This window comes from Camellia sinensis, chromosome 7 (assembly GCF_055761805.1).
Source record: "Camellia sinensis isolate YWXY chromosome 7, ASM5576180v1, whole genome shotgun sequence".
Lineage (NCBI taxonomy): Eukaryota > Viridiplantae > Streptophyta > Magnoliopsida > Ericales > Theaceae > Camellia > Camellia sinensis.
The window spans coordinates 12989190-13000792 of NC_138967.1; the positions used below are offsets into that span (position 1 = coordinate 12989190).

The window sequence follows — 11603 nt, forward strand, 5'->3', positions numbered from 1 at the left end:
CTGGGTGTTTAGAGTTAGTATTGGAATATTATTTTAAGCGTTTGAGGTAAGTAACCCTCTATCACTGTTGATTTATTTTTAATCCTATCGAATCGTTTAAAATCATAAATATTTATTCGTAACTTTCTTGTTCTCTTAAAATAAAATATGGGTCAAGTATAAAACAACATCGAATATTATTATGAAAATTATTTGAATATTCGGTGAAACTATTCTGAAAATTATACTAAACGTTTATTCTGAAAATATCGAATGTTTTATTTAAAATTTGTGTATTGTGTGAATTTTGAACATCACTCTAGTCTAACTATGATTTGGACCCTTGCCAATAGGGGTTATTTATTGGCACAGAAACTAGTTTCTTTTGGGGCTTTACCACCAGCCTATGTGTGGTTCTGGGCCTTGTCGCTGGCTAAGTGACCGTAGTCATTAAGACTTGGGTTTTGTGAATCAATCATTGAACCATCTGAATATCGATCTATCAATTTTGGATAACGAAATTTCATCGAGTTACCCCATTGACTTTTAATTAAAATGTATTGTTACACTGTTTATTTTCAGCTATGAAACCATCTTACAAATAATCGTGTCATTTATTGATTTGTATCAAAAATTATATTTATTGGTTATCGACTATTTATTTACTTCTTTTTGATATACTTGATCTAGCTGGCAGTGATGGTTGGTTATTTACTAGGCTGTCTAGCTTACCCTTATTTTATTTTTTTCAGATTCTGAAGAGTAGAGCTACGCGGGATTTTTTGTACATGTGGGAGTGCCGAGAGTAGGACTATGATTTAAGTACTTGGATTATTTGTTTTGTTAATGGATTTTATTAGTGGACTTGGTGGATAATTTCATATGATAAGAATAATCAATTTTTTATGGATTTTAGTATTATGATAATTAAGGATTTAACTGGAGTATTTTACATTGTTTGTTATGTGTTGGACTCTTAGCCTTGCATGCTCACTTAAATGAGTGTGCGGCGTTGTCACGGAGCTTGGGACGTGACAGTAACTATGACACCCCACTCAATAACAGCTACAGAAATTCATTAAGAGTTTTTTAATAACTCAACCTCTACAACGTTACAGGATAAATGCACTTACATCATAGGGATAGGTAAAAAGTAATTTGGTGCATTTCTCACGGCCATCATATGATCGTTTTTCTCATTGAACCCAGTTACAGGATCTCTGGTCCCTGGGTTGAGTATCCTTATACATGGCTCTTGCTATATTCAATGGGCTTCAACCCCATCCCCCTCGATGTATTCCAGACTCTATCTCTTGCTAAGGCCTTAGTTAATGGATCTGCAAGATTATCACCAGATTTAATATAATCCACATTTATAATGCCGTTATTCATATAAGATCTCACAGTACTGTGTTTTCTTCTGATAGGTCTGGATTTACCGTTATAATAACGGTTATTAACTCGACCAATTGCTGCGGTGCTATCACAATGAATCAATATAGGTGGAATCGGTTTTTGCCAACAAGAGATTTCATTTAACAAATCTCTTAACCAATTTGCTTCTTCACTAACTGTAGTTAAAGCAATAAGCTCAGCCTTCATTGTTGAATTAGCAATAATGGTTTGTTTTTTCGATTTCCAACTTATAGCACCACCGCCCAATGTAAATAAGTAACCAGTGGTTGATAATGAATCACCTGACAAGGTATTCCAATTGGCATCACTATAACATTCAAGTACTGCAGGATACTTATTATAAAACAAGCCATATTTTATGGTACCAGATAAATATTTCATAATACGCTCAATGGCTAGCCAGTGATCACTGCCAGGTTTGCTAGTAAACCTGCTAAGTACTCCAACTGCATAGGCAATGTCAGGTCTAGTACAGTCAGTCGCATAACGCAAGCTACCAATCATACTAGCATATTCCTTTTGATTAATTACATCCTCATTGTAGACGCGCCCGCGGAGGGGGGCCTTATGCTACTACAGTTCGGACTCGCGATTTTTGTTGTCGCGGTTCTTAATCTGAACCAGAGAGTCCAAATCTGGCAAATCGTTTTGAGAAACAGATTTTTGAAAAAGTAGTGCCAAACATGGACTGCTTTGCCAGATACAGAGTCGCCACCTAAATATTTTTAAAATGGGGAAATTTTGGAAACCCTGACTCGGTGCCAAAGGCCACGTGTCCGTCATTACCAAAGTTACCTCGGCTCGGGAACTTGGGTACGATCGGGGAAGGTCAGCTATGAGCACCCCCTCTCGCCCGGTCCAAAGACCGGCCTCTACTAACCATGATATTCTGTTTTGAAAACGTTTATGTGTTCTTATTCCGGTTATTAGCCTAGAATTACTATATTATGCGCGCAGCAAACAAGTATAGACTAGATTGCCTAATTTGGGAATAAACATTGCATATCCGTTTGCTTTGGAAATACTTTGGATTTTGCTACTCGCAAGTAGGCTAAAACACGGATTTCAATGAGTTTTTCCAACTCAAACAATCCAACCTTCACCCACAGGCATTCAAACAGTTTAACACATAAGCATTTAGCCGCATGGCAAGCATGTTAACATTCACACACATGCGAGATGCTAAAGCATAAATACTTACATCGTACTCCGTGCCAAAACAGTAAACTAGTTAGCAAAACATGCGTGTCCTAGTCCATGTTAAATTGCCTAATGCAACACATACAGGATGCAATTTAGATAGGCTCGGTTAACCTAAGCATGGCATATGTAATGCGATCAATTATCACATATTCGATTTGTAAATTGAAGTACAAATGCAGTTAGCGTGATGTACCGAGCCTAATGCATGCAGTACAAATGCATGAATGCACGCATGCATAGCATAAGGTATGCTAAATTAAACATGCCCTAATCTACCATCATAAACAGGTAAATAAAAGGGAAGAAAGACGTGAGTTTGGAAGACATACACACACTTACGCACACTTATTACATAATTGCCCTCACTCGGAGGGTACAAATAAATATTACAGTCCCAAATGATAAGCAAATAAAATTATTACAGAATTTCTAATTAATTAAAAGAAAGGATGCAAAAGAAAGAAGAGGGTGGCCGTAGCCTCTGCCTCGGGATGCGCAGATGATGCATGCTCAGAACTTGGCTCGCCCGAAAAACCTGTACCGTACCCCTGCCACCTCTGTTTGTACTGCCCTGTCTCTCTGAAAATCGTCAAAACTCCAGAACAGGTTCCTTGCATGTTGCAGAGCACCACCGGCCAGGCAGAATTCCCACCGGCAGTCCAGGATTTCCATCGGCATTATTTTGATTTGCCGGCCATTCAAAGGTTGTCGGCCGGCACTTAATTCTGCCGGTCGGCAGAAACTTCCTGCAGAAGACAGTTTTGACAGCAAACAGAGAACAGACAGTGTATGGCATGGGGTTTTCAGGCACATGTGAGCATGGTCATGCTTCCTATCATGCTTTGAACTCAAGGAAGCATGACCTTCGATCCTCGAGCCATCAATGGTGCATGATAGCCCAAGGGATCAAATTTGCCACTTGATGTAAGGATGCATGCAACAAACAAAATGAGATCCAAAGCCTTATCATGTCGAAGTCAAAGACCCCGGCGACCGAGAGTTAAGGCGTGTTTCATCACTTGTAGTATGAACACTCCTTAATACTCACACTTGGTTTGACACCCCAAACCAAGCAATGCAATGCATGTTGTGCAAACATGGTTCAAATGCAACATGATGCCAATTATCCAAGTCATGGCAAATGTTATGGAACTATCATGACAAATATGCAATGCTAAGCATGTAAGGTGCAAATGTGATGCAAACATGGACCAATTTTGCCATAAAGTTAGCATGGGACTACACATTAATGAAACAATTATGCAACAAACATGAGACAAGCATGCAAGAGGGCCTTCAAGTGATAAAGGTGCAGGCCTTAATTCACCTCAAAACAGTACCAAAAATGCTCAAAATGATGGACAAACTCTCATGTCAACATGCAAGCCAATAGACCCAAGGTTAAGGCACCAAAAGGGCCACTTCATTTCCAACAACAAGACCAAATCATGGCATGGTTTAGACAAGTAAAAACAGAGTTTTTGCAGACAAAATAGGACTCCAAACCCTCCTAATATGGCAGCCAAAATGACTCCAAAGGAGTGTATGCACCAAGGCTCAAATGTAGGCATAAAAGGGTACACCCTCAAGGCACAAAAGGAACGACGAATGCAAGCATGCTAGCATGATTTAGGGACTGAAATAACATGGCAAACAACTTCAACTCATTAAAGTGGACCAACTAAGGCATGCTTGTGACTCATATACTTGAGGGCTCACAAGCCAAAATGCATAGCAACCATATCAAACATGTCAAACATGACCAAATGGATAACCAACAGACTTTAAGCATGGAAAAATAGTGCTAACATCTTCATGGAACCAAGCCAACACATGCAAAAATCATGGTCTAAACACAAGGGACATTTCTAGGCCAAATGGAGCAATACAAAGCAAGTACTACAAGCATACAAGGAGGCACAAATCCGGCCAAAAACAGAGGTTACATATGACCTAAAACATCCAAAAAACTTCTGAAATAAGGCTCAAGATGATCAAACATACATGCTACCTTTTTAGGCCAAAATGTAAGGAAACAAGACAATGAAGGGAGAGGGGTGTCCCTCCCCTATGCAAGACTTCAAACCACCTTCTTTATCACTGAAAATCAACTGGTTTTTAGTGGTGAAAAGACCAACACACTCAAGCAAACAAGGTCTCTCAAAAGAAGCACAAAAGAGGCCAAATAAAGCCTAACAAGGTGAGTTTGCACTCAAACCACAAAACAACCTTAATGAAAGTTCTAAAGCATGAGAATACAAGCCTTTTTCATGTTATGCACAAAAGCTAAATCAGCAAGCAAGATAGGTAAAAAACTATTGTAAGTTTGGGGAAAATAAAGCAAGATGCTCACCCTTGAAGAACCTTTGAAGAACAAATGGTCTAGCCCTCTTCTTTTGATCAAAATCAGTCCAAAAACTCAAGAATCAACCCCCCAAGTCCCTCAATCTCGGAGCAAGGTGTAATAGTGTGTGTAATGGTGCAAAAGTAAGGTAAAATCCACCTTTAGGCCAAGGAAACACACACAAAGGAGGAGAGAGAGGGAGATATAGAGATAGGATATATCTATATCTCTAAGCTCTGGTTTTTGCTTCTAACTTTTCTAACCTAGATCCAAGAGGAGAGCCTTCCTCTTATAAGACTCCCTCTTGCAAAGCTTATACAACAAGCTTGCTTAGAGGGAGATCCCTCCATACACGTGTATGGAGGTAGGCAGAGTTGGTGCCAGCTATCACAGCTGGCACAAAATATCTCCATAAAGTAGATAAACAGTGGTCGGCTGCCCAAAAAAGTTATTTCGACAAAAAAAGGTGCCGACCGGCAACAAACTATGCCGACCGGCAATAAAATGTGCCGACCGGCAACATATAGTGCCGATGGCAGAAAAAAACCAGCCGGTGGCCTCTAGCCACTGCCGGTGGTGTGGGGGGATGCCTCACAAGGCATTCCCTGCTCCTCCAAGACAAAACACAAGTGTTCGGTGTGAAACCAGACACTAAACGGTCAAGTTCGGAGATCCTGAGGCAGGGCACACGAACCGAGACTTCCGGGAACTCCAAACGAACACAAACATGGATAATCACCGAGTGTTCCAAGCAGTGACGTCCAAGTCTTGAGGACGGTCAAAAATGGGGTGTCTACAGTTGCCCCTCTTTGACAGAACTCGAAAGTCATAACAATGACGGGAGTGAATGTCAAAGCCCAGAGACGACCCATTTTTGACAAGGCCGAAGACTTAGACAAACATGCAAGATAATCAAGATATGCGCCCGAAGGCAGGGGCAAAATGCAAGACAATGCAAAGAGCCGGACATAACTTATGATCATGCAAAGAAAGCTGTAATAAAGCACACATGCGACAGTTTTAAGCTAGCATACACCAAACTACACTACAATGCAGAAAGGATGTAAGAGAATTATGCAATTCTCAATACGTCTCACTCGGGAGATACAATACCTGTGCGGCTCTTCTGGTTGCACCAACCTCAAATGAACCGTACATACAATATCGTGCCTGAAAGGAAAACAAACTTAACAGGTACAATATCGTTAGCAACATGCATAGTAGTATACTCGAGATGCGTGACAGCGTAAAGCAAGTGGGGAGCATAACAATGCTGTGGAAATACAAACATGTAAGTGGAGCATGCGGTCTACGCCGGCAACGAAATTAATCATAAGCATGCGGTCTATGCAGGTAATGAAATCAACAAATTATGCGGTTTACGCAAGCAAAACATGCGGTCTACGCAAGCAATGAAATTAATATGGGGTCTACCCAAACGAAACATGCGGTCTACGCAGGTAATGATATAATGCGGTCTACGCAATCAAAACATACAGTCTACGCATGTAATGAAAATAATAATGCGGTCTACGCAATCAAAACATGCGGTCTACGCAGGTAATGAAATTAATAAAGATGCGGTCTACGCAATCAAAACATGCGGTCTACGCAGGTAATGAAAATAATAATGCGGTTTACGCAAGCAATACATGCGGTCTACGCAAGTAAAGAAATTGAACAATGAATATGCAGTCTACGCAAGGAAAGAAATTGAACAATTATGCGGTCTACGCAAACAATACATGCGGTCTACGCAGGTAAAGAAATTGAACAATAAATATGCGGTCTACGCAAGGAAAGAAATTGAACAATTATGCGGTCTACACAAGCAATACATGCGGTCTACGCAAGTAAAGAAATTGAACAATAAATATGCGGTCTACGCAAGGAAAGAAATTGAACAATTATGCAGTCTACGCAAGCAATACATGCGGTCTACGCAGGTAAAGAAATTGAACAATAAATATGCGGTCTATGCAAGTAAAGAAATGATTACAAACATGCGGTCTACGCAGGTAGTGTAATTAACATGCGGTCTACGCAAGTAAAGAAATGATTACAAACATGCGGTCTACGCAAGTAATGTAATTAACATGCGGTCTACGCAAGTAAAGAAATGATTACAAACATGCGGTCTACGCAGGTAATGTAATTAACATGCGGTCTACGCAAGTAAAGAAATGATTACAAACATGCGGTCTACGCAGGTAGTGTAATTAACATGCGGTCTACGCAAGTAAAGAAATGATTACAAACATGCGGTCTACGCAGGTAATGTAATTAACATGCGGTCTACGCAAGTAAAGAAATGATATGCGCAAAACCGCGCAACGGAATGCAATGCACAAAACAGCGTGACGGTTTGAAATGCACAAAACAGTGCGACGGTTTGAAATGCACAAAACAGTGCGACGGTTTGAAATGCACAAAACAGTGCGATTGATATGCGATACACATGGGGCAACTTTTGGATCTTGTAAAAGTCAAAAGGATACGAAAAGGATACACCTTGTATGAATTGGAGTGCCACGCACGGAAGCCGCAGTCCGAGGTCAAAACGGAGGCCGGTTGAGCATCGGAGATGCTCTTTCTTACACTTTCTTGAGCTATGAAGACCAAAAACTTCTCACATGGCCTAAACAAGGCTGTGGAAACACCACCGGCCGGAAGGGGAGGCCACCGGCTGAAAAATAAATCCATCGGCACAAAATACTGCCGGCCGGCACAAAATATTGCCGACCGGCAAACAGTTGCTGATTCGGGGCAGTTTCGACTTTTCACTTCGGGTGTTTTAAAATAGGGCTTCAAACCCTATTTCCTCACTTCCCCACCGCCGAAAACTCTAACCCTCTCTCTCTAGAGTGTTTTTCTCTCATTTGTCGCCCGTTTCTTCGCGTTCTACGCCCGTTTCGTCGTCGGATTCGCGATTTTCTTCGCGTTTCGGACATTTTCAATCGATCACATTTTTGTTTCGGTGCCTCGTTTGGCGTTCCCGCCTTTTCGGGGTTTGTTCCCCTCGTTTTCCTCTTCATTCCCGTGCCTTTTCACATTCCGGCCTTCCCGGCCATTTTTTACCTTCTCGGGAGTTGACTTTCCGATTGACTCTTCGTATTCCGGCCCGGGTTTCCTTCCTCCGGCCATTTTCTCATCATTTTCGATATGGCGGACGACATTCCACGTGGCGGGACTCCCCCGGACCACGAGATGGATCCCGGGGTCGAGCTCCTACCGTTGAGCGAGCGCCCGTTCGACCCGGCGACCGGCGATCCATGTTCTACCCCCCGACGGCCTGTGTCAGTTCCGGAGCTTCGAGAGGCACGTGGTGCCTGAGTTACTACTGCGCGAGCCTACCTCCCACCTTTCATTCGGCACTTCCGAGGTAACTCTCTTTATTCTGCTTTACTTTCCGCAATGTAGGATACAAAACTGTCATAGTTAGCTGTACTCTTTAACTGCTTGAATTTGATATAACGTAGATTGTAGTTGACTGTAAACATACATACAACTGATATCTGCTTGAGACTGATACATGCACACACACTGCTCTAGCCCTGAATCACTCAAACACGCTGCACTCACTGTATTTCACTGCATACACACTGGCACCCAGTATTTGTCTGAATCTGTTAAATTTGCACACAATGCTATATCTGTTCTGAAACACCCAAACACGCTGACACATCACACGTTGTAGTTCACTGTAAACACACCGGCACCCGGTATTTGTCTGAATCTGTCAAACTTGCACGTATGCTACATCTGCTTTTTCAAAACTGCATTTTGAATGTTGTCTTGCAATTGTTATTTTCTGTTTACAGGAGGGTTCCCATACCATTCGCGGGTATGGGAATACTGGCGCTCGGGAGTGGTACGATGAGCTCCCTGATGCAGTCCGACGCATCGTGGATCGAGCGGGTTTCGGCGCCTTCTGCCGAGGACTCTCCAGGCTCTCCACATGCAGACCTCTCCTTGCCGCTTTGGCGGAGAGATGGTGGGACACCACCGATTCGTTTCACTTTTCTGCTGCAGGGGACATGACGATGACCCCTTACGATTTCTCGATGCTCACTGGCATTGGGGTAGGGGGGGATCCGATCCCTTTTGACATCGACATGGATGAGTGGACCGCCGCTCAGGTCCATCTACTGGGGGAGGCCCCACCTCTTGCTCGTCCAGGCTTCGTGCGGTATTCCTGGTTCGAGGTACAGTTTCGGGTTCAGCCCGTATTGGAGGAGGAGGCGCAGATGACCCAGGAGGACGTGGAGAGGTATGCTCGTGGCTTCCTCATGTTCCTGTTCGGGACTACCATCTTCGCCGATCGGGCGAACACCGTGCCTCTCTGTCTTCTCAGCGCACTGGTGGACGTTTGGGACATCCTGCATTATGATTGGGGTGGCGCTGCTCTGGCCACCCTTTATGGATATATGAGCTCGGCTTCGCGCGGCAGCGGCCAGTTGCTCGGGGGCTACTGGCGGGCTTGGGAGGTACATTCCTTCTCCGCTTTTCATTTCTGTCTGATATTTTCTGTACTCTGTACACTACACACACGGTAGTCTGCTCTATACTTGCTGTATACTGTACACACGGCACACACATACATTCTGCACAACACACGGCTTTGCCATTTCTGCTTCATTCTGTATATTCTGCTTTTTCTGATAAATGCACTGGTATTTACCATGCAGCTGTGGGTTTACGCCTACTTTCCTAGGCTTGCCCCCGTACCAGTCACAGAGACTCCCCTGGTCGTCCCCTTCTCACGGCGCTTTGACGGGAGATGCACCCGGCGGCCGCGAGAGACTTTCGGCTTCTTCCGCCGATACTTCTACACCATTACCCCGACCGAGGTATGTTTTACTTGCAGTTCATTTAAGTTTCGCTTTCCCACTGCGTATTTCAATAACAGTAGATAACAAACTGTCTGTTCACTTTCAGATCACTTGGCGGCCGTGGGCTCCGTTGCCAGCTGTGACTTGAGATCGGTTTGCCGGTGCCGATGAGACCTCACGTTTCCGGATCTTGCTGGAGGGCCCGGTCTGTCGGGCTTGGTACCTGGGGGAGCGTTTCCTACACCAGACCCTGGGGTTACCTGAGCAGATAGTCCCGGTTCACCCTCCTGCGGATATGAGGGAGACCGAGAGGCTCACCAGCGAGCAGATGGATGACTACACCATTGGCTGGGAGGAGGCCAGCTTCAGAGGCACCGGCGACTATCGGGAGTACGTGCAGACGTACCTGATGCGACCCCTGAGCGGTGGCCGTCGAGCAGAGGGGGCCAGGCCTATGGCATCGGCGGCTGGGGCCGGAGCGGGAGTTGGAGTAGGGGCTGCGAGGAGGGCCCGAGTCCGTGGCAGGGGTGGAGCTCAAGGAGGACGGGGGACTGGCTGGCCCGCCCTGCCTGCTGTACTGACTTTCCAGGGGCAGGGTGGGGCGACCTATCAGATCCCCTTCGCCCCTCCGCCAGCTGATCATGAGTTCATCGATGTCCCCGACTTACCTCCGGTATGTATTACTGCACTTTGTATAGTCATGTCATTTCAGTTTATTTGATATTCCACAGAATACTAATGCATCTGACACTTTTGCAGGCTTCTTCTGGATATACCCGTCAGTCGTTGGCGATGAATGCCTCGATAATGGGGATGCTTCAGCGGACTTTTGACCTCCTAGCCCTCTACAGCATACCGGTATGTTCTTCTGACACTGGCCTCAACCATTCATACATTGCTTCACATAGTCTGATGCACGGCACAACACCTGATACACTGATCTCACAGCATCTGATACACTGCATACACTGCATTCTGCACCGTACTCTGCGATGATAAACTGCTCACGGCATTCTCATACTATACTCATATACTGCATTCTGCACTGATAGACTGCTCACGGCATTCTCATACTGTACTCATACACTGCATTCTGCACTGATAGACTGCTCACGGCATTCATACACTGTACTCTGCATTGCATTCTGCACTGATAAACTGTCTACAGTATACTGATGCATTTCCCTTTTATGTACTTTTTCAGCCTCCTTTCCAGATTCCCATGGCAGGAGGTGCTCCAGCTGGACCTTCCATTCCTGCCCGGGGGAGAGATGAGGAGGGCCGAGTATTCCCCCGCTCCAAGGCGGGGCGTGCTCATGTCGGGAGCAGCTCGCGAGCTCCAGTCCCGGATGATGATGATGACGAGGAGTCAAAGGCAGAGGCAGAGTCCGAGTCATCGGAGGAGGAGACCGGAGGCGGTTCTAGCTCGGGCTCTGACGACGATGCTGATGATGCTCCTGGACCCTCGTCCAGGAAGAGGACCAGGACAGACTGACGGCCCTTGGAGTGCTCGACACAGATGCGGACTTTTGTTATTTTTCTTCTTTCTTGTACTTTTCCTTTTTTCTTTGGTAGTTAGATTACCTTGTACTGCCGCAGGCAGATTTTGTTTTCTTCGAAACTTTGTACTCGAGAAAAATTATGAAATGAACAGATTTTTGCTTAAAAAGTGTCACATTTACATATCTCATGTATTGCATCGCATTCCATCATGTTACACCTCAACGTAAATGAAATTGATTGGTTATCTGAAAATTGAACACTTGTACTGTAATAATCAGATAATTAAACAGCCAACAGCAAAATAACCCAAGCAACCCACTGCCTGA

At 44.4% G+C, this 11603-nt stretch overlaps 1 long non-coding RNA gene across 1 annotated transcript; it reads left to right on the plus strand.

Annotated features, from left to right (window-relative positions):
- Positions 1–8763: 8763 nt before the first annotated feature.
- LOC145794962 (uncharacterized) lies at positions 8764–10636 on the plus strand. Its single transcript, XR_014334980.1, has 3 exons — positions 8764–9429; positions 9631–10447; positions 10534–10636. It is a non-coding gene; the product is annotated as an uncharacterized LOC145794962 (long non-coding RNA).
- The last annotated feature ends 967 nt before the right edge of the window (positions 10637–11603 follow it).